The following is a 23,972-nucleotide window of genomic DNA, read 5'->3' on the forward strand; positions in this document are numbered from 1 at the left end:
TTCATCCAAACCCCCCTCCCACCGCAACGCTCACTATTCATCCAGAGAGGCAGCATCGATCGGCTTCAGTTAGCAGCAGTAGCGAAGGAATCGATCGCTCGGGTTCAGTAACGCATAGCCTGCAGTGCAATCACTCGGGTTCAGTTAGAGCCCAATGCCTCGCTCGGGTTCAGTTAGAGCCAATGCCTCGCACACACGCGCGTACATGTACGAGAGAAATGCGCATAGCTCGGCCCCCGACCACCCACCGTAACCGAGAACTCCCCGAAATTTTCCTCGCCCTCGCTTCTACCACGGTTTTTTCCGTCATGGACGGCCCAAAGAATGTTATGCAGTTGCGTCTCCGGCCCGTCCAGGACGAAAAACCCATTTTCTGTCATGATTTTTTGTCATAGAAGTAGGAGCCCACCACATCTATGATGATACCGGGTTTTGTCACAATTATCGTCATAGAAGTGTCATATGTATGACAGAAAAAAATCGTTCGGCCCAAAATGTCACGGATGTGTCTTTTTTTGTAGTGAACGCTGCGCACCATAGTGGACAGGGACAACGTGATACTCGACAAATGACCCAAGTCCACATCATTTAAACCCGCAGACGAGATAGTTAAATTATAGGTCCACCCAACGAACCCCACGAAGACAGCCTCCATCGGGAGACAGTTGAGCCCCACAATGGACGCCGCACTACGCGAATTCCTATGCGAGAATTGGGACATTTTCGCCTGGCATCCTTCAGACATGTCGGGCATCCCACGCGAGCTGGCCGAACACAGCCTCAACATACTGAAAGGATACAAGCTAGTCAAACAGACTCTTAGGCGCTTCTCAGAGCCTAAACGGCAAGCCATGGGAGAAGAGCTAGCCAACCTACTTGAGGCCGGATTCATCAGAGATATCAAACATCCGGATTGGCTGGTAAATCTGGTAATGGTACCAAAGAAGGACAAATCCTGGCGCCTATGCGTCGACTTCAAAGACCTCAACAAGGTTTGCCCCAAGGATCCCTTCCCCTTCCCTCGCATCGACCAAATAATCGACGCCACCGCAGGACACGACTCACTGTGTTTACTCGACGCATACTCCGGATACCATCAAATAAAGATGACAGAGTCCGACCAAGCGGCAACGGCCTTCATAACGTCACATGGTCCTTTCTGCTTCAACACCATGCCTTTCGGGCTCAAAAATGCCGGCGCAACCTATCAACGCATGATTCAAACATGCCTGGAAAAGCAAATAGTAAAAACAGTGGAGGCATATGTGGATGACGTGGTCATAAAAACAAGACTCGTCGAAACCCTAATAGACGACTTGAGGCTTACGTTCGATAACCTCCGGACATACGACATCAAGCTAAACCCGGAAAACTGTGTTTTCGGCGTGCCCTCCGAGAAGCTGCTCGGCTTCATTGTTTCCAATAGAGGAATTGAAGCGAATCCGGCAAAAATCCGAGCTCTGTCGCAGTTGGCTATCCCAACAGACCTCAAGCATATCCAAAAACTAGCTGGATGCGTGGCTGCCCTAAGCCGCTTTATCTCCTGATTAGGAGAAAAGGCATTACCTCTTTACCGCCTTGTTCGGCGCACCGAACACTTCGTGTGGATGGATGCCGCCGCGGTCGGACTGGACGAAATAAAGACCTTATTGGCCAGTAATCTAGTCCTAACAGCGCCAAATACCGGTGAACCTATGCTATTGTACATAGCTGCAACACATCAAGTTGTAAGCGCAGTGCTCGTCATCGAACGAGAGGCTAACGGATACAACTTCCCGCTCCAGAAGCCGGTATATTACATATCCATGGTCCTCACCCATGCAAATCCCGATACCCACACTATCAAAAGATAGCATACGCGGTCTTCATGGCATCCCAGAAGCTATGACACTACTTCCAAGAGTGTTCGATCACGGTGGCCTCCGAAGTACCACTCAATGACATAATAAATAACCGCGACACTACAGGCCGGATTGCTAAATGGGCCATCGAGCTCCTTCCGTTCGACATAACATACAAACCACGGTCGGCCATTAAATCGCAAGTATTGGCTGACTTCGTCGCCGAATGGACAGAAGCCGAACTCCCTAAAGAGTATGGCGCATACTCTAACTGGATCATGCACTTCGATGGCTCTAAAATGTTGGCCGGATTGGGGGCAGGCGTAGTCCTGACTTCCCCCACCGCAGACACGGGCCAAACCAGTCAAAACGGCCGAATCCGGACCAGTGATAGACTTCATATCCGGAGTTGTACATCGATACGGCATCCCCCACAACATCATCACTGACAATGGCTCAGACTTCACAGCCGATGAAGTGAAAACTTGGTGCGGCAACATGGGCATTAAGCTCAATTACGCCTCCATCTACCATCCCCAAACAAATAGCCAGGTCGAACGTGCAAACGGTCTCATCATGAGCGGCATCAAACCCAGACTAGTGCGGTCCTTGACAGAATCGGACACGCACTGGGTCGAGGAGCTCGACTCCGTACTCTGGGGGTTGCAGACCACGCCGAATCGCACCACCGGATACACACCATTTTTATGGTATACGGTGCAGAAGCAGTACTACCCTACGACATAATACATGATTCGCCTCGCGTACGCATGTACGAAGAAGGAAGCCGAGCTAGACTGACATGACAACTTAGATTCCTTGGAGGAGGAGCATGACGTCGCAAAAGCCTGTTCTGCATTCTATCAGCAGCAGGCTCGATGGTACCAAAGCAGAGAAGTGCGGGCCAAAACTTATAATATTGGCAAACTCGTTCTACGCCTACCGGAGAAGAAGAAGGACAAGCTCAAACGTAAGTGGGAGGGTCCCTTCGTTATTGACAAAGTTCTCACCGGAGGAGCGTACCGCCTACGTAATGCATCCGATAACAGACTCGAGCCGAACCCATGGAACGTGGCAAGACTCCGGAGATTCTACACCTAGCGCCGAGCTTAGTGTTCGTCTCCTTACCACTCCTTTTTCATTATGTTCGTCCCCTTTTTCCTCTCTCGTTATTTTTCATTCTTCACACAAATTACTCAATACAGTGCGGATGTTCGGTTCACTCCTACCGCACTATGTGTGTAAGCCATACCTAGGGGCTTCCTATACGGAAGCTAAATATAATTGCTTTCAAGGCTTCTTGCTGATCACATATGCGTTCTTTTTCCATATGTGCCTTTTCTTCACCATTATATGCATCCATATGACTTAAGATGTGGCCATGCTTGGTTGCCTGGCTCTTGTGTTTATGCCCTACGTTCCCGTTAATTCGACTAGGGCATAAGGGGAGCACCTCTGCGATTGTTACTGCCGGTTCAGCCGGATGTGTACCTCATACTGGCTGAAGCCGAAAGCTAGCGTTCTTAAGGGAATATTCGGTCGGTGAACAAAAGATGTTCTTTTTTCGTTTATCACAGCGTGAACCCCCAGAAGTTTTTTATCCTGCGTCTGTGTTCGTAGTCCGGACATGTACATCGATGCATGCACACCCAGTGAAAGGAACCCCTAACAGAACTATTCTCCCTGGAAGATGTTTCTTACTATCCATGTAATATAACATAACTAGTTGGGTACTTGTCTGTTCAAGCACTTATGACCCCTACGCCTGGTTTCCACGCATACCCCGGTTCTGAATAACTGAGCGGGTATTCGGATACACCTTGGACTGTCGGATCTGGGGGCTGAAGCGAAAAGGTCCGCCATGATAAATGATTTTAATCCGGCTAGGGACTACATATGTCCATTGCTTTACATAGTCACTTGGACTGACTATATTCTTCCTCTATACCGTCCAACAAGCTATCTAGCTTACAATCCTATTGGGAATACTTTGTGGCTAACGCTACCTGGTCATACACCAGACTCACGGGAATTTCTTGCCCATCTGGCCCTGTCGGTCTGACTTCGGCCATATGGTTCGGGTCAAGCTTGGTGTAGCGCGTCTTCACCATAGCCCAGGCTTCTCTTGCACCTTGTCGGCAGGCTGACATCTTCCACAATCGGAAGCGCCACCATGCTCCTTGGAGCATATCCACGAGCTCCCCCATGCCTTTTGGCAGGAAGGTGGATGGCCACAAGGCCTGGGCAATACCTTGCATCACCTACCGAGCTCGCTCGTGCAGCTGTGAGAGGTCTTGCAGCAAATCGCTTGCAGACGCGGGCATCTCCTCTTCAGGGTGGCCCGTCAACATATGTACAGATATAAATTCTTTCAATATGCTTCCTCGACGAGCTGTACTACAGTTCGTCTAGGCACTTACCATAAATGCCGCGACGAAGCCTTCTGTTCTCCTTCACGGAGTCCGCCATCTGAGCACGAACATCTCCTAATTCGACGCCTAGCCGTACATTGGCATCTTGAAGATTGTTCTTCTCCTGCCTAACTTGCGTAAGAATACGCTCGCTAGCTTTTAGCTGCCTTTGGAGATATGACTCGTCACCTCTTGCGACCTCCGGATTCACCCGGGGATTGTGTGCAGAATTTTCTGTTAGACTTATCATACAAGCCACTTGCTAACTGGCACATTTCCATATAATTGAGACAAATGTTACCAAATGATGCCTTCTGGGATTCCTCTAGCTTGGCAACCATGGCCCTCAGCTGGGTCTTGCACTCCTCCAGCTCTCGAGACAATTGGGCATTCTTATCTACAAGGAGCTATGCATAAATTGATCCTTAAAATAGTTGTTCCAACCGTTTCAAGTCTCAGGGGCTACTGCTATACATGCTTATCAAATTTTCTTACCCTTATATCTTTGGCTTACTGTTCCGTGGCACGGGCAAGCCCACCTTGAGCAGCTCGGATGTATGCGTCTCCCGAATTGAAAGCATTAAATGCCTCTTTGGAAAAGATGTTGTTGCGAAGTACGGCCCGTCGGCGCCGGTGATTCATGGCACTCTCTACTTTGGAATTCATGGCGGAGAGCATATCTGCATCCTCTGTCGGAGGACAAATCGGCATCGGCCCCGCGTCCACTTCCTCCCTCGAAGCCGGTCCTGGAGTCCGGCTGGTGGAGGCGTGATTGGCAGGATCTCCGGATATAGTTCGGCTACTCCTCTTTCTATCAAAACACAAAGGACGTTGTCACATTTCAAACACAATAATCACAGAGCAGGTTTTTACCATACCTTTGTAGCAGCGTTTCGGCCCTAACCGCCTTCCTCTTAAACCTGCCCAATCCGGACGCCCTTTGCCGACGAGCCCCCAGGGGCTCGGCGCCGCGTTCCGACTGTCGTCTCTACAAAAATATGATATTTCATGCATAAGGCACGGCATCAGAAAGGATTCCTCTTTAGAGGATAGGGTTTTTTGGCTCTGCTTAAACGTGATGCAGGTAGCAGCCCGGGATAGTCGGCGATAATAGCCACTGAAGTGCCATCGCAGCTCACCTGATAAAAGGTCCCGTTGACGAGCTCCACAGTAATATCCGGGTCTTCTTCGAGTCCTGGATCGAAGGCCCTTCTGGGGTCCTCTGGCTATGGGGAGGGGCTGGAGAATCCTTCTACGACCCTCCTCAGTTCCTGCTCAGAAATATTGAGGTAAATAATCTTGATGAAGGACGCCAGAATGAATGAAGCGGGGGAAAGAGTGACGACTTACCCAGCTCGGGGGGTTGTACATAGAAAACCCATCCCGCGGTTTAATATGAAGGAATTCTTCTTCTCCTCCTTTATACAGATCGGACAATATCCTCGCCAGAGCAATGGCAGAGTCCGGACCCTTACGACCACAACGGGTGGCATCGTCTTCCCCGTTGTAGTGCCACATGGGCTTCCCCCGATACTGAAGTGGCTGCACTCCCCGCATTATGCATATTGCCATAACCTCAACTATTGTCAGCCCTGATTTGGCCAGTAACTTTATCCTGCTCATCAAGAAATGTATTTATCTGTTATCCTCCTCTTGGGGGCCCCGAGGGCACCAACTTCGGCGTGCCTTCGGCGGAGCATTACTGAACTCAGGGAGACCTGTCCGGACCGGATCCGGAAGGGGAACGTCATCGACATAAAACCACTCCGAGGGCCAGTTCTCCGGTGACTTCTTGGGAGTACCGGATAGATATCCGGTCTCGGCGACGCGCCATACTTCGGCTCCGCCCACTTGACATATGGATTCCCCTGGTTGCGAGGGACGAGGCAGAACAACTTCTTCCATAACCCAAAGTGAGCCTCGCAGCCCCGAAATAGTTCACAGAGGGCGACGTATTGTGCTATGTGCAGCACGGAGGCAGGGGTGAAGTTATGCAAGTGGAGGCCGTAGACCTCCAGGAGCTCGCGAAGGAATGGGTGGACTGGAAACCCGACGCCTCTTAGCAGATGCGGGATGAGGCATATTCGCTCCCCCGGGGATGGATTAGGAGATCTCTCTGCTTGCTCCCTGCCATTATAGGTGGCTAGTCCGGCTCGGACGGGGACCATGAACGCCGGTGGAAGAAAACCCTGGGTCTGCAGCTCTATTAAGCGATTTTGAGGAACAGAACATTCTTCCCAATCACCTGGCCTAGAGCTACGGGAGCGAGAGGAGCTGTGATGACCGGCCATGCTGGAATGATTTTTTCTGGGCACGCTCTGTCGGATGCTCGCTCAAGGGAAGAAGGTGGAGCTTGGATCTGACAATCCCCGTCCCTTCAAATAGACGGATTTTGCTTGCTGGATCAGGGGGGAAATGCAAAAATGCCTCGGCTCCTTGTATTCACTCAACACGCGGAGATGGTCATTATTGAAGCACGGAAGCCGAGGAGTACAACATTGATGGGAAGCCGGACACCGTTTGTTACAACAGGTACTTTGGAGTATTTAGAGATGGAACCCGCCTTGCAATGCCGAAGACAAAACTGCGCACCGGACTCATCGTCATTGAAGCCTGGTTAAGGGGCTACTGAGGGAGTCCTGGATTAGGGGGTATCCGGACAGCCGGACTATATACTTTGGCCAGATTATTGGACCGTGAAGATACAAGACTCAAGACTTTGTCCCATGTCCGGATGGGACTCTCCTTTGCGTGGAAGATAAACTTGGCGATCTGGATATTATATTTCCTTCTTTGTAACCGACTCCATGTAAACCCTAGCCCCCTCCGGTGTCTATATAAACCGGAGGGTTTAGTCCTTAGAGACAGAATCATAATCATCATAGGCTAGCTTCTAGGGTTTAGCCTCTACGATCTCGTGGTAGATCAACTCTTGTAACACTCATATCATCAATATCAATCAAGCAGGAAGTAGGGTTTTACCTCCATCGACAGGGCCCGAACCTGGGTAATACATTGTGTCCCTTGCGTCCTATTACCATTAGCCTTAGACACACATATTGGGACCCCCTACCCGAGATCCGCCGGTTTTGACACCGACAGTAACCATGAAGGAATTGGAGATTTTGCAGACTGAAATTTGTGCTATCTGAATCTGGCCAATCCTATTTTCTGAAGAGATTGTAGTTAAAATGGTAAGTTCTGTTGATGCGTGTCCATGATGTATGAGCTTTATTTGTCCAGTGTATGTAATTTGTTGTTTGTGTATGCTTTATTATCACTGGTGCCAAACTATAATGCCCCATGGGTATATTTGGCTGTAATTTCTTTATTGTATAGTGTAGGATTATTCTACGTTTCTATGCCTTAGTCTTTTATTGAATAGTGTATGTTTTTTAGAGGCGATAATATAGAGTAGGATATTTGTTGAATATGCTATATCATTGGAACGGGGGCCAACATGCCCAAACATTTCCTAGACGCCATACAAACGAACAAACATGTGTAGTCAAAGCAGGCCTTAATTGGGCTGGTCAAAATAATACTAAGTGGATCCCAAATGATGTGGCCCACCATAACAACGGCTCTTAGCAGGCCGTCAACAGGCCTAAAGCTCGACAGGGCCGTATAAATGGAAATGGCCCACGGGCCTTTAGCAGGCCGAAATAAATGTCAATTTTGTCTTGGCCCTTTTACATTACGGGCCAGTAAGAGGCCGAAAGTTTTATGGGCCAGAGGAGGCCCAATTTGCAAACTAGGCTTTTAACAGGCCGAAAGTCGCGTTGGGCTGAAATGATGCCTTGCGGAACATGGCCCCCTAATGGACCTTTGCCCTGTGGAACATGGGCCCCTAGTGGACCTAAAGTAAAAGGCCCAACTGTTGTGCGGGCCGTTAACAGGCCGACGGACAAAATGGGCTAAGAGTTGGCCTATTTACCGAATGGGCCGAGGACAGGCCTAAAGTCACAGCGGGCTAGAATTGGCCCAACTGCAGAATGGGCTGAGAAAAGGTCGAAAGACATTCTGGGCTGTTAACGGGCTGGAACTGACGATGGGCTGCTAACAGTCCGAAAGAAGCTCGGGGCGCAATTGGGCCCAAAAACGTAGCGGGCCGTTAATGGGCTTAAACTGACGATGGGCTAGAAATTGTAGAATCTAGAATGGGCCTTTGATGGGCCGATTCAGTGTAACTTGTATGGGCCATACTTGTAAATGGGCCTGACTCAAGTAGGCCGCTAATGGGCCGGCCCGCTTATTTTGACAGGCCCGGCCTTTTCATCGGAATGGGCCTCTGTTAGGCCATACCACGTGTGGACGTATCATAGGCGGCTCCTGTCCAATGAGTGGATGACATCTGTCCCAACGGTGAGGCAACACGTGTTTCCTCCGGCCAATGAGAATTTTACACGTGAAAAATCCCCATTGGTCGTGGCTGTTAGCGGGTTATCGGATCCAATACCGGACCTGATAGCTTAATGGCGTCCCATTACGGTGTATGCCACGTGTCGGTCACCCTTGACGAAAGCACTTCTATGACGCGCGATTTATCGTCATGGAAGTGGACAGTTTCGTGATGATAATTTTGGTAATGTCATGGAACACTTCCACGACCGCATAGGTATGACTGTCTTGATTCTGTCATAAAAGCGTCATGGATGTACATGCATGACAGAAAACGTGACCTACTGTGACAAATACGTATCATCACAGAAGTGTATTTTTTTGTAGTGTCATGCCTTGTTCAGGTGTTGGTAGTCAATGCACATGCTCAAGTGTGGTTCTTGTTGGAATACAAAGCAACTAAGGAGGCCATGGATTGAGAGAATGCTCAAGAGAGATGAGGAATAGAGGATTGCCAAGGAAAAACAACCAGTGGCAGAGGCATGGGGAGGCCAACATGGGCCAGGAGCCTCCCCAACATAATGAGTTTGCTTGTATAGACACAAAAGTACCATCATTTTTGTATGTTACTTCAATGCCCCTCCCTCAACACTAGAACTTGAGAAATCGTACCTCAGCCACCAGAAACAACACTAGAGGAAAAGAAACCAATGTGAGAGAAGGGAGAGTAGCGGTGGAGCTGGAAGATAGATGAAGGATCAAATTGCAAGAGGGAGGGGATCAACGCGGAGCGCACCACACCGGTCGTGGGACTATCACCGGAAATCACCTCAAACACAGTCAATTCGGACACATATCCTGGCTATTCTAACTTGCCAATTAGTTGGACCTTAAGTTCTTTTTGAAACAAGCTCGACCATAAGTTGATACTAACAAAATGAAAACACTGTGAATGTCTTTTTGCACCAACATACTCCCTCCGTCCCATAATATAAAAGCGTTTTTGACACTAGACTAGCAAATATGCCCGTGTGTTGCAACGGGAGCTAAAAAATTATGCGCTAGCCAATAAGTATGACTCAATACCGTGACATATATGAGCGCACACCACACTTGTCATTATGTTGCGCAAGGGAATGTTTAAAACTTTGAAACAAATCTCATCGACCATGAACTGCTCCCAATGCCTAGACATATAAAGACTTCCGTAAAACTAATCAAATCCTAGACATAAAGACTTTTGAATCGGTGAACATTTTTTCAAATCGACAAACATTTTTATCAAAAAATTGGATTTTCCCCAAAAAATCACGAACATTTTTTGAAATGCATGAAAATCTTTTTGATTCATTAACTTTTTTTGAAATGCATGAAAATCTTTTTGATTCATTAACATTTTTTTACTTAACAAACATTTTTGAATCAACGAACTTTTTAAAAAATTGAGAAAAAAGTACTCCATTTTTTATTTCTTTGAAAATTTCTAAAATTTCATTGACATTTTTTTCTTCAGATTCCCGAATATGTTTCAAATACATGATCATTTTTTTCAAAATAATAAACATGATTTTATTTCCCGACCATTTTTTCCAAATCATGATTTTTTTTATAATTTGCGAATAGTTTTGCAAAACCACAACATTTTTTGAATCCGCGAAAATTTTATGATTTCCTAAACACTTTTTGAATCACATACATTTTATGATTTCTCAAAAAATATTGAAAACTCGCAACTTTGAAAATTCCGAATTAGTTTAAAGAAGGAACAAAGACAAAATGAATTTTTTTTGAGACATCAAAGACAACGACAAAACAAATTGAAAAAGAACAGCGGAGTCAAGCTCTTATGGGCCGGCCCATGAAAGCATATGTGGGGAAGGACATGCATGAAAAAGGGATGGAAAAATTGTGGAACCTGGGGATCAAACCCTGGTCTACTGGTTAGTAGAGCGACGCGTTAGCCACTGTGGTGCCTATGAGCCTGTGTTTTATGTTGGTATCGCCTCCATAAAATACAAAGCACGGCAACGACTTTCTTACAGGTGGCATAGTTGGTAATTTATAGCAACTTTTGGGGGTATTTTTCTAGACAGAAGACCAGAAGCGCTAGCTGCTTTATTATTGGGGTGTTTTTAGGCAAGCTTTTTTTTTGAGCAAGTTAGGCAAGCTTTACTTTTTTTTGAGACAATCACGTGAAGCTTTATTTATCCTGAAATAATGTTTACATGGACAAAAACAAGATTACCGGGGTGTCCTAACCAAACATGGCGGCCCACCGCTAGCTTTAAAGCATGCTTCGCTAGATTGTGAGACTCGAAGTTCGAGCTCCTATACTCATGAACAAAATTGCACTTTACGAAACCATTCGCAATGTCTGATATTTCATGTAGAATTGCGCCATAACCTGCCGGGTGTTGCTCCTTCATGTCCTCGATCACTACTTTGCAATCTGATGCAACGTGTAGACTCTGCAAATTCAGATCTTCGGCTAGGGCTAGAGCCTCCCGGATACAAGAGCTTCTCGTGTCGGTGGGTCGTAAACACCCCTCACAAGTATTGCCGAAGCCCCCAGAAAATTTCCAGTGTGGTCTCTGCATATTGCCGCTGCAGCTCCCCTCTTCTGGTTCTTAGAAACTGCACCATCTACGTTGATCTTGCACATTGTCTCGGGTGGATGAATCCACTGTGTTGTCCTCGGCCGTGCTCCTCCCTCCACCGGCCTTGCTCTACTTCTATCTTCCTGCATTGACCGAAGATCATTTATATAGGCCTCGATAAAGTGATGAGTGGATTGAGGGTTCTCAAAAATGTCCTCATATATAGCCTTTCTCCTAGCTTTCCAGACCGCCCATAGTGTTACCACCATGATCACAAACTCCTCCTGTGAAAGTACTTCATGCATTGCGAAGATCCAGTTCCTTGCATTCCTTTCCATTTTCTGGGTCATATGCTCCACAAGACTGGGATCGGACAGAGACCATATGCATCTCGACGTAGTGCACTCCAATAGGGCATGTTTCCATGAATCGTCACAGCCGCAAAGGGCGCAACATCGGGTGGTAGACATGTTGCGGCGGTGCAGAACATCCATCGACGGGATCGAGTGTTGAGCTAGTCTCCACAAAAACACCTTCAGCTTCGAAGGCACCTTGATATGCCATAGATTTGTCCACTCATTGCTCTGTGTGTTAATGTCTGAAACTCCAGCAGATCCCTCCAACCAATTCTCACGATGATGCTTTGTGTTCATCACCATCCTGTACGCTGATCTCACCGTGAATTTTCCATTCCTTTCACCGGACCATGCCCAAAAGTCATCCATAGATCTTGTGCACAAGGGAATCGCCAAAATTGAGTCCACGTCAAACGGTAAGAAAGTACCCCGGATCAGATCCTCTCTCCAAGAAGCGGATGTGGAGTCAATCAGCTCTAACACTAGCCTTGGGGGATTGACTGAGATGGAAGTAATTGGTCTCATGGGGCCGGTTCTTGGAATCCAGTTGGTGTTCCAAATATCTATTGACGCCCCATTTCCAACTCTTCAAATGATGCCCTGTTTCAAAACCTCTCTACCATCAATCACCGCCCACCATATTTGCAAAGGGTGGTTACCCAACTCCGCATCCATGAAACTGCTTACTGGGTAGTAAGCAGCTTTAAGCAATTTTGCACTAAGCGATGTAGGGTCATCGATGAGCCTCCACGCCTGCCGAGCGAGTAGAGCAAGATTGAAAACCTCAATATCTCTAAAACCCATGCCACCTAGGTATTTTGGCTTTGTCATGACGTCCCAAGCAACCCAGGCTGGTTTTCTTCTACCTTGTTTACTCCCCCACCAAAATTGTCTGATTATCGAAGTGATGTTCTCACACAATCCCCGTGGTAATCTGAAGCATGCCATTGAATACACTAGGATTGCCTGTGCCACAGATTTTATAAGCACTTCTTTCCCTGCCGCTGAGAGTAACTTCTCCATCCATCCTCGAACCTTCTCCCATACTCTATCTCTTAAGTACTTGGATGTACCCATCTTAGACTGCCCTACATCAGTTGGCATTCCCAAATACCTGTCACTCAAAGACTCATTATGAACATTTAGGGTCAGCTTAACATTGTCCCTTACCACTTGGGGACACTCTTTGCTGAAAAAGATAGAAGATTTATCATTGTTTATCCGATGTCCAGAAGCCTTGCAGTACACATCCAATAGGTTTGAAACCATTGTCGCGCCCTCAACACTTGACTTAAAAAGAAATAGGCTATCATCAGCAAAAAGGAGGTGGTTAACTGACGGAGCTGAAGGTGCCACCTTGATCCCTTCCAAACCTGACGACTGAGAACTTGATTTTAAAAGGCACGAAAGGCCCTCTGCTGCAATCAAGAAAAGGTAAGGGGAGATAGGATCTCCCTGTCGGATGCCTCTTGTGAGTGTGAAATGTTCTAGTTTCTCACCATTGAAAAGAACTGAGAAGGATACTGATTGTACCATATTCATCACTATTTGAACCCAACTTTGTGCAAAGCCCAATCTCTCCATCATGGCACGGAGATACGGCCACTCTAATCTGTCGTAGGCTTTCATCATGTCCAACTTCAACGCACAGAAACTATTGGATTTAGCCCTGCTCCTCTTTATAAAGTGTAAACACTCATATGCACAAATAATGTTATCTGTGATTAGCCTTCCTGGAACAAATGCAGACTGTTCCTCGGATATTATATCAGGGAGGACTATCTTTAGTCTGTTAGAGACAACCTTGGAGGCAATTTTATAGATTACATTGCAAAGACTAATGGGACGGAATTGAGAGAGTTGTGTTGGGTTCAGAACCTTGGGTATGAGAACTAGCACAGTGTCGTTGACACATCTAGCCCCCTCTTCCCCTTTGATAATTCTCAAGACTGCCTTCGTCACCTCATCTCCGCAAATATCCCAGTGCCTCTGGTAAAAATGCGCTGGGAACCCATCCGGTCCCGGCGCCTTGGTAGAGAACATTTGGAACAGAGCCTTTTTTACCTCTTCCTTCATATATGGCGCCAAGAGCATCTCGTTCATGTCGTTTGTGACTTTGACAGGAACTTTGGATAGCACATCCTCCATGCCATCTACCCCTTCGGACGTGTACAGCGTGAAATAGAAGTCCCGGACCAGCGATCTTAGTTCTGCAGGGTCCTCTGTCATGACTCCCAGGGAGTTGGCGAGTGCTTTTATCATGTTCCTCTTCCTTCGCTGACTTGCTCTGAGATGAAAGAATCGGGTATTGCGGTCCCCAGCCGAGAGCCATTTTAATCTTGAACGCTGTCTCCACATGAGCTCCTCCCTGTGATACATTTCTATTAGCTTCTCGTTGATCTTCAACTCTATGTGCGAGGGTGCAGTCCTCGCAGGATCAGCTCGCAGCCTTTCCAGTTCACTTTTCAAACTTTTTATCTCTTTTCTAACTGAGCCAAAAGTGTTCCTGTTCCATACTTCCAAATTCTCAGAGATCCTTTTGAGCTTCCTGCTGAGCTCTTCGATAGTACCCGTCGCTCCACCTTCTGTCCACGTGGACATAATGGTCTCCGACCATGTCTCATGAGTTTCCCACATTACTTCGTACTTGAACTCCTTTTTATGGTGCGGGCGTTCTCTCCCTCGAAATTCCAGCAAAATCGGGCAATGATCAGATGTCGATGCCGTTAAGTGGTTCAGGTATACTTGAGGAAACATCTCATTCCAATCTGCTGTGGCAACCGCTCGGTCAAGCCTTACTCGCGTGTAGGTTCCTCCAGCCACCTTCTTCTCATAAGTCCAAAAATGGCCTTGATAGCCCATGTCCATCAACATGCAAACATCAACAGCGTCTCAAAAACCCTGTATTTGAGCATTACTCCTTTCTCCCACTCCCACTTGTTCATCCGGACGTAAAACTTCGTTGAAGTCACCTATGCAAACCCACGGGAGCTCGCTCAAAGTGCTTATCCCCTTCATAACATCCCATGTTTGGTGCCTCAAGTGTGTTCTTGCTTCTCCATAAAACAACGTCATTCTCCATGGTTCACTACCTGGTTCCTCCACAGAGCAATCAATATGATACACCGAGTAAACAAGAATTTCGATCTTTATTGGATTATTCCAGAAAATACCTAAGCCGCCACTTCTACCTTGACTGCTAACCGCATAGCCATTATCCTAACCAATGGCTCCTGCTAAGCTTTCTACCCTAGATCTATCAATCTGTGTTTCAACAATACATAACAGGGTAGGGGAAAAATTCCTCGCTAAGTCATGAAGCTCTCTTACTGTCGCGGCGTTGCCCGCGCCGCGACAGTTCCAACTTAAGATACTCATTGCGCTCGGCGGCGCTCCTCTCCGGAGCCAGCCATTGTTGCATTTGTGGTTGAAATCCCCGCATCGACCTCCTCCTCGAGTGTTTCTTCTGCCATACCCGCCTTCTTTGGCCTCTTCCGTTCCTTCCTAGGCGATACATAAACAGGTGGGAGGGGCAAAACCATAGTATCACGAACTATCAGCTCCATGCGTTCCCCGTGTCCACCTCCATCTAGCGATGCCTCTGAACCGCTCGCCACATTTTCAACAGAATTACGTTTGTTGGATGACACTATGGTCCCTGTCAAACCAGGAGGGAGGCCCTTTAAATCCCCTTCCCGTGAGCTATCATTCCCGTCTGGATTCTCCTCTGTCGGCTCCTTCTCCTGCGCCTCATGCTGATGCTGCGGCCGCGCGTTAAAACGCCAACTCTGATTCGGGTTGTAAGGTTCCCGGCCTCTTCCTCTGCCCCCTACTCCTTGTCTTCCCCCTCCTCGCTGCGGTGTATATCCTCTCCCAGCGGATTTGCCGCGGACATTGTCAGCAAAGATGAAATCCCCCCACTGAAAGGTCGTCTCGTCATGCACCCCATCTCCACATTCCTCATGCCAATGACCGAACTCACCGCAATTATAGCAAAAAGTTGGAAGCTTTTCATATTTTACTTGGTACTTGAAGCTCTCTTCTCCCTTCTTTGTAGTAACAAAACGCTTGATCTTGGCATTGATGTCTATCTTTACTTTAACCCTCACAAATTCTCCAAAGAAACCCGCTGGTAACTTCAGTTGCACTTCCTCTACCTCACCAATCCTTGATGCCAGCCCCTTCACAGCCGGCTCAATCAAAAACTTGTCCGGCAAACGGTGAATCTGTGCCCATACAGAGAGTTTATTCAGCGCAAAAGTATCAGGGTTTCTGAACCCATCATATTCCTCCATGATCACTGCCTGCTTCCTAAACAACCACGGCCCCTCTAGCATCGCCTTATTCCAGTCACCTAAACACCCGAATTGCGCCGTGAACAGATTGGCTTTCACCTTCCTCCATACTACCTGTTTAGCAGGATTCCATGCCACCCGCATGTCATTGTACAGCGCATTAGGGCTAAAAGTCTTGGGTGTATGCACGCGAGCGATCGCCAGCCACCTAGCCGGTTTCACCATGTCCGGCAGCTCCTCCTCCCATATGAACTCATCTTCTTCCTCCTCCTGCAGCGTTAACCTGGCAAGCAGATCCTCCGCTGATTCTTTCCCCGGCCTCCCCTGCGAGCTGCTTGTTCCGCCATCGCCTTAGAGATCCGATCTCGCCTCCCCTCGTTCCGGTCCGAAACCCTAGAAACCAAGGCCGGGCAGGGTCACCAGGACCCCCCTTGATCAGCTCGAGCTCCCGGGATCAGGGAGGTAACAACGTCAGGGAGCTTAAGGTAGACTCCGGCGATGAACGCCGAAACCCTAGGTTTTTTGCCTAGGGGAGTTCTCCCATTTTCTCTTCGTACGTTCCCGGCAAGCTTTACTATTAGGTAGAGATAAGACACAACACACAACCATACATGAGCAAATGGGCCGGTCCGCTCATGTGCGCCTGCTTGACCGATGGGCCGTGTGCCCGAACCGACCGACTCTGCACGCAACCGCCTCTGGCTCGAGCACCCGATCCTAATCCGAGGCTCCCAACGGTAATATTTCCGTGCCATGCCGCATTGCTGACCGACCGACCCCTCCTGTCTCGCCCACCCGTTCCGGATCCAGCTCCCGTCCTCCCACTCCCCACTGATTTCCACCGCCCGCCGAAGCCGTCTCCGGCAAGGACCCGGCCGGCGACGCCGCCACTTCCCCGGCGGCCCACCCGCGGCCAGGCGCGCCCTTTCTTCCCTCCCCGCGCTCTGGCCGCGGCCGGTCTGCTCCTCCCCTCTTCGTCCGGGGACCCGGGTCATGCCTCTCGCCTCATCTCCTCGGGTCTGACTTGGATTCACTCGTCCTCGATTCGTCGTCCGTTTAGGTTTAGGGATAGAATCGCGCATGATTTGATTTTGCTCGTGCTCGGTTCGTCAACTCAGAATCGCGCCTGGTTTGATTTTGCTCGTCCTCACCGTCGTCCGCTTAGAGTCACGCCCGATTCGATTTTGTTCGTCCTCGCCGTCGTCCGTTTGGGGTCGCGCCCGGTTCGGTTTTGCTCGTCCTCGCCGTCGCTCGTTTGGGGTCGCGTCCGGTTTGGTTTTGCTCGTCCTCGCCGTCGCTCGTTTGGGGTCGCGTCCGGCTCGATTTTGCTCGTCTTCGCCGTCGTCCGTTTAGAGTCGCGCCTGATTCGATTTCGCACGCCCTCGCCGTTGTCCCGATGCGCGCGCGTGTTCTTGGCCCGTCTCGCCTCGTCGGGGGTCTCCGTCTCGTTTGCGAACTAGCAATTCTGTCTTTCTGCGTGCGCTTTTGTTATCCGAACTAGCAATCCTGGGTTTGGTGTTCGCGTCGGTTGCAGGAACGAACGGGTCTGGTTTCGGAATTGGATTACGGCCGGAGACGGGGAGCGATGTTCGTTTATCGTGCTAGTTCCGTCACCTGCGTTATTCTTAGTGATTTTCAGAACTCAAACGCATGCTGTCTTGTGATACTCTGTCAATTCTTGGCCCTCTGTCAGTTCTTGTTGGCCCTCTGTCAATTCTTGAGTTCCAGGGTCCGTTAATTCTTGACTTCTTGTGTTGTACCGACTAGGCGTATGTGTGCTCTGTCAGTTCTTGAGACGCTTGTTCTGATGGTGTATACTGTTTATGTTCTTTCCTATTTGTTTCTTTTTATCATGCTTTGCTTGTGTGTTACGAGCATAAAAGTTTTACAAGAGTGCAAACCATGTGGCCTGCTGCTTGACTAATCGAACACCTACTGCTGCTACTGTTGAACACCTGCTGCTTGACTAGTTTTACAAGAGTGCAAACCATATTCTTTTCTTCCTGATGTTGCTATTTCCATTGAAGTACTCATAGGAGTTCAGATGAGCTGCTGCTAGTTAGTTCCCCTTAGACTACATTCTAGATTGCATAGCATGCGTAACTCCAGAATTTATTTATCCGTGAAAGCACGCTCATCACATGTTTTTTTTATCAATGCTGCTAACTTCTGTCACGCCCCTTTCCTTTCGACAACAATTTCAACGAACCTATAACGTGGACATGTGCTACTTGTTTTCTTGTGATGATCCTGATCCAGTTGACTAGCCCAACTCTTATGTTCTGTCTGACATTTGTTAATCCCCAGTTAGTGTGCCTGAGAAATTATTGTTTGTCAAGTTAAATTTTATGGCATCAACTCGGTATTGTGATTAATAACCTAGTATTTGTTTAGTGTAGAAGTGGGCTTCTTTTTTCTTAAATTTTTTGTGATATACGTGTTTTCTTATGTCTTATGTGGATATCATATTCATTTTTTTTTGTATTACTAATGTCCAGTCAATGGAAAATGCTTTTCTTGCTTTGCCTAGACTTTGTGACAATTAACTTATAGTGCGATCATTGACCATTGAGGTTCTGACACCCTTTTCTGGATCATTGAGTACTTAATGTCGATTCTGAGTTTGTTGGATCATTCCACTTCTGCGTGTACTTAGGTTATCTGAGAGACACTCACGATCCTGTGTTTCGTGTTCATGGCGGAGCGATGACCGATTACGTTTCGTGTTCGCCGTTTGGTTTTGAATTTGGATTACGAAGACGGGGAGAGGCCAAAGCAAGGTCAGTTTATCGTGTTCGTTCAGATCGGTTCCTTGGTTTTGTCCCTGCGTTGTTCGTCAGCGATTTCCGGACCTCAAACACATGCACCCTTATGATACTCTGGTTTGGCTCGCTGGTCATTATGGATGTTTGTTACGGTTGTTCTTATGTTCTTGAATCACACATCTTATAAGCAGAGATGGGGTGATTCATTATGCTTGTTCTGATGGTTGCTTGTTTAGTGTTCTTTCCAATTGGGTTCTTCTTGTCATGCTTTGCTTATGTTCCCAATGTCTGTCTTTCCATATATGGGGATGCGTTCAGGGGTGCAAACCATGTAGGCCGTGGTGTGTTTTATACTAGCTATGGTGTGTTTTGTAATATCTGATGTGGAAGGTAGAAATATTGATATCACTTCTATGTTAGTATACTTGATATGGTGTGTTTTATTCAAGTTATTAACGACATCTCTTACAAATTTTCCTTGAGATACATGTTTATATGGCAGGAGTGATTGTCTTGACGGACAATCATCTATGCTAACTTGGTATTGATAGTTCCCGAGCATAGGTAACAGACCAGTACTTGTTTAGTGCAGACAACTGCCTATTCTATTTTCTAAACTTTTTTCTGATATGTGTGTTATGTGGATTCATATTCTAATGCTTTTCTAAGTATTTAAGGTACAAACATGTGGATCTGGACATGTCACATTTGCTCTTTATTGTGTTGCTAAGGACACTGAACGGCTTGGCTGGGCCACTGCATGGCTTGGCTAATCAGGTACACTTGATTTTATGTGTAGTTGATGTTCTCTGCCACATCATACTCAACTTGTGTTTGACAAATGGATCTCCTGGACCAAATTGTTCGTAATAAATGAAAAAATTGCAGAACTTGTGGCTGTGCTATTTACTGACTTGCTTTTGCACATGATGCTACGAAGAAGAAATACATACGTCCTGTTATTTTAAAGTGGCGTATTTACTGTTTCGATGCGCATAAACTGAGAATATTCACCATATACTGCAGGAAGTGTTGCTATGGATCACATCTGTAATGGAAGTAACATTACAACCGACCAACTAATTATCTCATTAAATATTCTTTAGTGACTTTGTGATTGACCTTGTTGTTATTATGTAGAGAAGTCTTGCAACATTCTTGATCTATAACCATGCTGGCTATCTAAATGCAGGTTGTGATGATTAGAGAGAAGCTTGCAGAACTGTATGAATTTGAACAATAATGGTCGAGAGCAGCACAAATGCTTAGTGGCATTGACTTACACTCAGGAACTAGGTAAAAGCCATCTTTTGTCTCTCTTTACATGTTATTGGATTTTCTAAGTCTGGGAAATCTGACCATCATCTTGAAAACCATGATGCTTGATGACACAAACAAATTATCCAAGTGTGTCCTGATTGCACGACTCTATTTGGAGGTTAGTCCTGTTTTAGCCTTTGTCGTCATTGCATTAGTCGTTGTCAGCTGGACTAATGTAGTTCTTCATTTTGTAGGATGATGATGCAGTGAATGCTGAAGCTTTTATCAACAAAGCCTCGATTTTGGTCACAAACACAACAACCAGAAAGTTCTGAACTTACAATACAAGGTTTCTTGGTTCAGAAACAGTTTAATAATCTATCTATCTACAACTAAGGACAAAAATTTAGTTCCATTCTTATATCTCTTGTAGGTCTACTATGTGAGAATTTTAGATCTAAAGGGTGAATTCTTGGAAGCTACACTTCGATACTATGGTATCTCTCAAATGAGCAACGCCAAATTGGGGATGAGTAAGGCTTACTCCATTCAGTTGTAGATTTGTTTCTCCCTTCTACAATTTACTCCTTTTTAATGTTCTGTCTTGTTTGGTTCTTTGTTGCCTTGCCGGTGTGGTGGTGCCTAATTTCTTTTTTACACACTTCAAATATTTCAATGTTTTGCTTACTGTATGTAGTAAATTACCCTACTTGATACTAATGTTTAAGTACTGCAGTGGTTATTAGCAAGTCGTATTTGGAACTGATATGGCCTCCATATTTTATTCTCAAAGATCTTGACGGAACATCGTTTCTGTATTTTCTCAAATAGATTGATGAAAATGCTCTTGAGCAAGCTCTTAGTGCTGCTGTAACATGCACAATATTGTAACTATTGAGAGGCAACCACTCTTGCCAACTTGAAATCAGTTTACTCATTCAAGTTGTGGAATTTCTATATAGCATTTTGAGTTTACTTCGGTCGTGCATTAGGTTTCTCTGTGTGCCCCTATTCTTGTGTGCAAGCGCTCCATTCTCTCTGTGTGTGTGTGTGTGTGTGTGTGTGTGTGACTTGATGGTGAATATGTGTGTGGCTTGACTTTGTGTGTGTGTGGCTTGATTGTGTGTGTGGCTTGACTCTGTGTGCGTGTGGCTTGACTGTGTGTGTGACTGTGTGGCTTGATGGTGAATATTGTGTGGCTTGACTCTGTGTGCGTGTGGCTTGACTGTGTGTGTGACTGTGTGGCTTGATGGTGAATATTGTGTGGCTTGACTGTGTGTATGACTGTGTGGCTTGATGGTGAATATGCGTGTGGCTTGACTCTGTGTGTGTGTGTGCGCGTGACTATTTGTAAATTGCATTTGTTTGATAGTGTGGCTTGTATGCTTTGCTTAATGTCTGCTTGTATAACTTGTGTTTTATGTCACGATTATTGCTTTGTTGTTTGGTGAATGTGAACAGACCTAGCACTATTCTTTTTTCTGAACTTTTTTGTGATTATGTCCTATGTGGATATCATATTCTTTTTTTATATTACTGTTGTCCCGTCACTGGAATAATACTTTTCTAAGTATTTAAGGTACAGACATTGGATCTGGACATGTCACATTGGCTCTTTATTGTGTTGCTAAGGACACTGATGGGTTAGATTTGCATACAACGCAGGTATGTTTACGTGCTTTACATTTTGCGATGCTGATGTCAAAACGTTTATTTAGCCAAATTTTGCTACTCCTGGGTAAATCTGTTTTTAGATGTGTCGTATCCATAACTAACTATTGCCACCTGATATTTGTGCTCAAAATGCAGTATCGACGAACAAAATGGTCTCATTGCAAGGTCACTACCTGGACGCATAGGCAAGCAATGTCAAGAGAGGTATTCTTTTGATTGTTTTATTTTCATGGTTCGCTTATTTTTTTTCCCTTTGTGCAAGACAATCAGGGGAATGTTTGCTAATTCAAAAACACACTGGTTACATAAATAGCTGATAGGTTATGAAGCTGATTTTGAATTCATACATAACATCTTAGGTGGCATAATCATCCGAATCCAGACATACAGAGAGATGCTTGGACTACTGAGGAGGAACATGCATTGATTAATGCGCATCGGGTATATGGGAATAAATGGGCAAAAATAGCAAATGTTCTTCCTAGAAGGTACTGCCTTGGTCCTCTTTGTTACCAGATTCCTAACATGAATGATGTAGCCCCTTCTTCTTCCTCACTCTTTCCTGAACATCGCAGGAGTGGGGTATTTCCAGTTGTGTAACTTCTATTTGTTATTCGTTCTTCTCACCTATAGCTAAAGTCAAAGACGACAAACCAGGTGAATTATTGGAGTTGCAAATACACAGAATCAGTAAGTTCCTATCCTTTCAAAAATGCTCAGAGTATGAATTTTGTACTGAATCATTGATTTCTTGATAACTTTGATATACACACAAGAATAATTACCTATGTTGTTATGATCATAAACTGATTTCCAAGTATATTTCACTCATATGTTGCTTATTACATCACAGGTCATCTTAATCTTCTTTTGTAAATATGACTGCTGGTGCTGCTGATAACGTAAGCTACTTTTCTTGCTTCAAGAATAATAGAAACATCATTTACATTGTGGAAACTCACATTTTAAGTTGCTCATGTCATTTCAGGCTATCCATCGGCTTTTAACTCATGAGAGGCAACCATAGTTGCCAACTTGAAACATATATCTTTTAGGTATGAATGGCTTACCTTAGCCAGAATTTCTAAACATATATCTTTTAGGTATGAATGGCTTACCTTAGCCAGAATTTCTATAAGAATGTTGCTCTAGCCTTGCTTTCTCTTGTAAGTAGAACAAGAACACATTTAGCATTTCTTTTTTGTCCATAGGCCTACAAACTTGTGGGTAATGATGAAGATAACCACTTAATCAGCCTCTAACCAGCTTCTTGTTTTCAGGAAGGAAGATCTGAATCAGCCTCACCCCTCGAGAGAAATCAGTTTAGTCATTCAGGTTCTGTAATTTCTTTATAGCTTTCTACTTTACTTTGGTCTTGCATGTATTTGCTTTCTGTTTGTGCCCTATTTATGTATGTTTGTTTTTGTTTCTTGTGTGCAAGCGCTCCATTCTGTGTGTCTGACTGTGTGTGGCCTGACTCTTGTGTGTGTGGCTTGACTGTCTGTGTTTGACTGTGTGTGACTGTGTGAATATTGTGCATTTGACTGTGATGTGTGACTATGTGTGTGTGTGTGTGTGACTGTGAATGTTGCATTTTGACTATGACTGTGTGTGTGATCTTGTGTGGCTTGTATGCTTTGCTGAATGATTGGTTGTTGTGGCTTAACACTGCCTTTGCCGGTCCCAAGCCCGGATGTGAAAATATGGAGGGAGTCTGTTTCTGTCCGTTTCTTGTGTCCAAGTGCTACATTGTGTGTGTGTGTGCGACTGTATGTGTGATGTGCATGTATCTATGTCAGTTTCTTGGTCTTTCTTGTGTGCAAGCGCTTGATTGTGTGTGCTTGTGTGACTGTGTGTGTATTGCATTTGCTTGATGGTGTGGCCTTGCTTTGCTGAATGATTGGTGTTGTATAACTTGTATTTTGTATTGTTGTGGTTTAACACTGTCTTTGCCGGTCCCAAACCCGGATGCGAAAATGTGGAGGGAGCCATAGTTACCTCCTTTGTATTGTTTAGTGTGGATAGACATTACTCTGTCCTAATTGAATAGTGAATCTTCACATAATGTCGTAGCATGTGATTCAAGCTCTGAAATGCATCCTTCCTTGCTATGAAAAATCTAGCAAGTGTAATTGCTGTTAGAATTTGTCCGGTCTCCTAAATTAATCTCCCTGGTTTCTTATATCTTTTCAGCACCGTTGTTCTTTTTTGCTAATCACTTATACGAAAAATCAGTCATCTGTTTGATCATGCACAAATCTCAACGTCGCATGTGTCCCTCATTTGTCTGTCACTCGCGAGTGCGTGTCGGATTTATTTGTCGTTGGGCTTTTTATTCAGGTTGTGGGTCGCCCACTCCTTGTTTGGAATCTGACCCGTTTGGGGGTGTCCTTTTCAGTTGCGTGTCATTTCTAAAGGGGGCGAGCGAGTGT

At 46.0% G+C, this 23,972-nt stretch overlaps 2 long non-coding RNA genes across 2 annotated transcripts; both read left to right on the plus strand.

Annotated features, from left to right (window-relative positions):
- Window positions 1-19,730: 19,730 nt before the first annotated feature.
- On the plus strand, window positions 19,731-20,963 carry LOC119335833. Its single transcript, XR_005162075.1, has 3 exons — window positions 19,731-20,044; window positions 20,121-20,215; window positions 20,300-20,963. It is a non-coding gene; the product is annotated as an uncharacterized LOC119335833 (long non-coding RNA).
- A 241-nt stretch (window positions 20,964-21,204) lies between these two features.
- LOC119336371 lies at window positions 21,205-22,232 on the plus strand. Its single transcript, XR_005162427.1, has 4 exons — window positions 21,205-21,531; window positions 21,676-21,744; window positions 21,900-22,028; window positions 22,116-22,232. It is a non-coding gene; the product is annotated as an uncharacterized LOC119336371 (long non-coding RNA).
- Window positions 22,233-23,972: the final 1,740 nt, after the last annotated feature.

This window comes from Triticum dicoccoides, chromosome 7B, assembly GCF_002162155.2.
Source record: "Triticum dicoccoides isolate Atlit2015 ecotype Zavitan chromosome 7B, WEW_v2.0, whole genome shotgun sequence".
Classification (NCBI taxonomy): Eukaryota; Viridiplantae; Streptophyta; class Magnoliopsida; order Poales; family Poaceae; genus Triticum; species Triticum dicoccoides.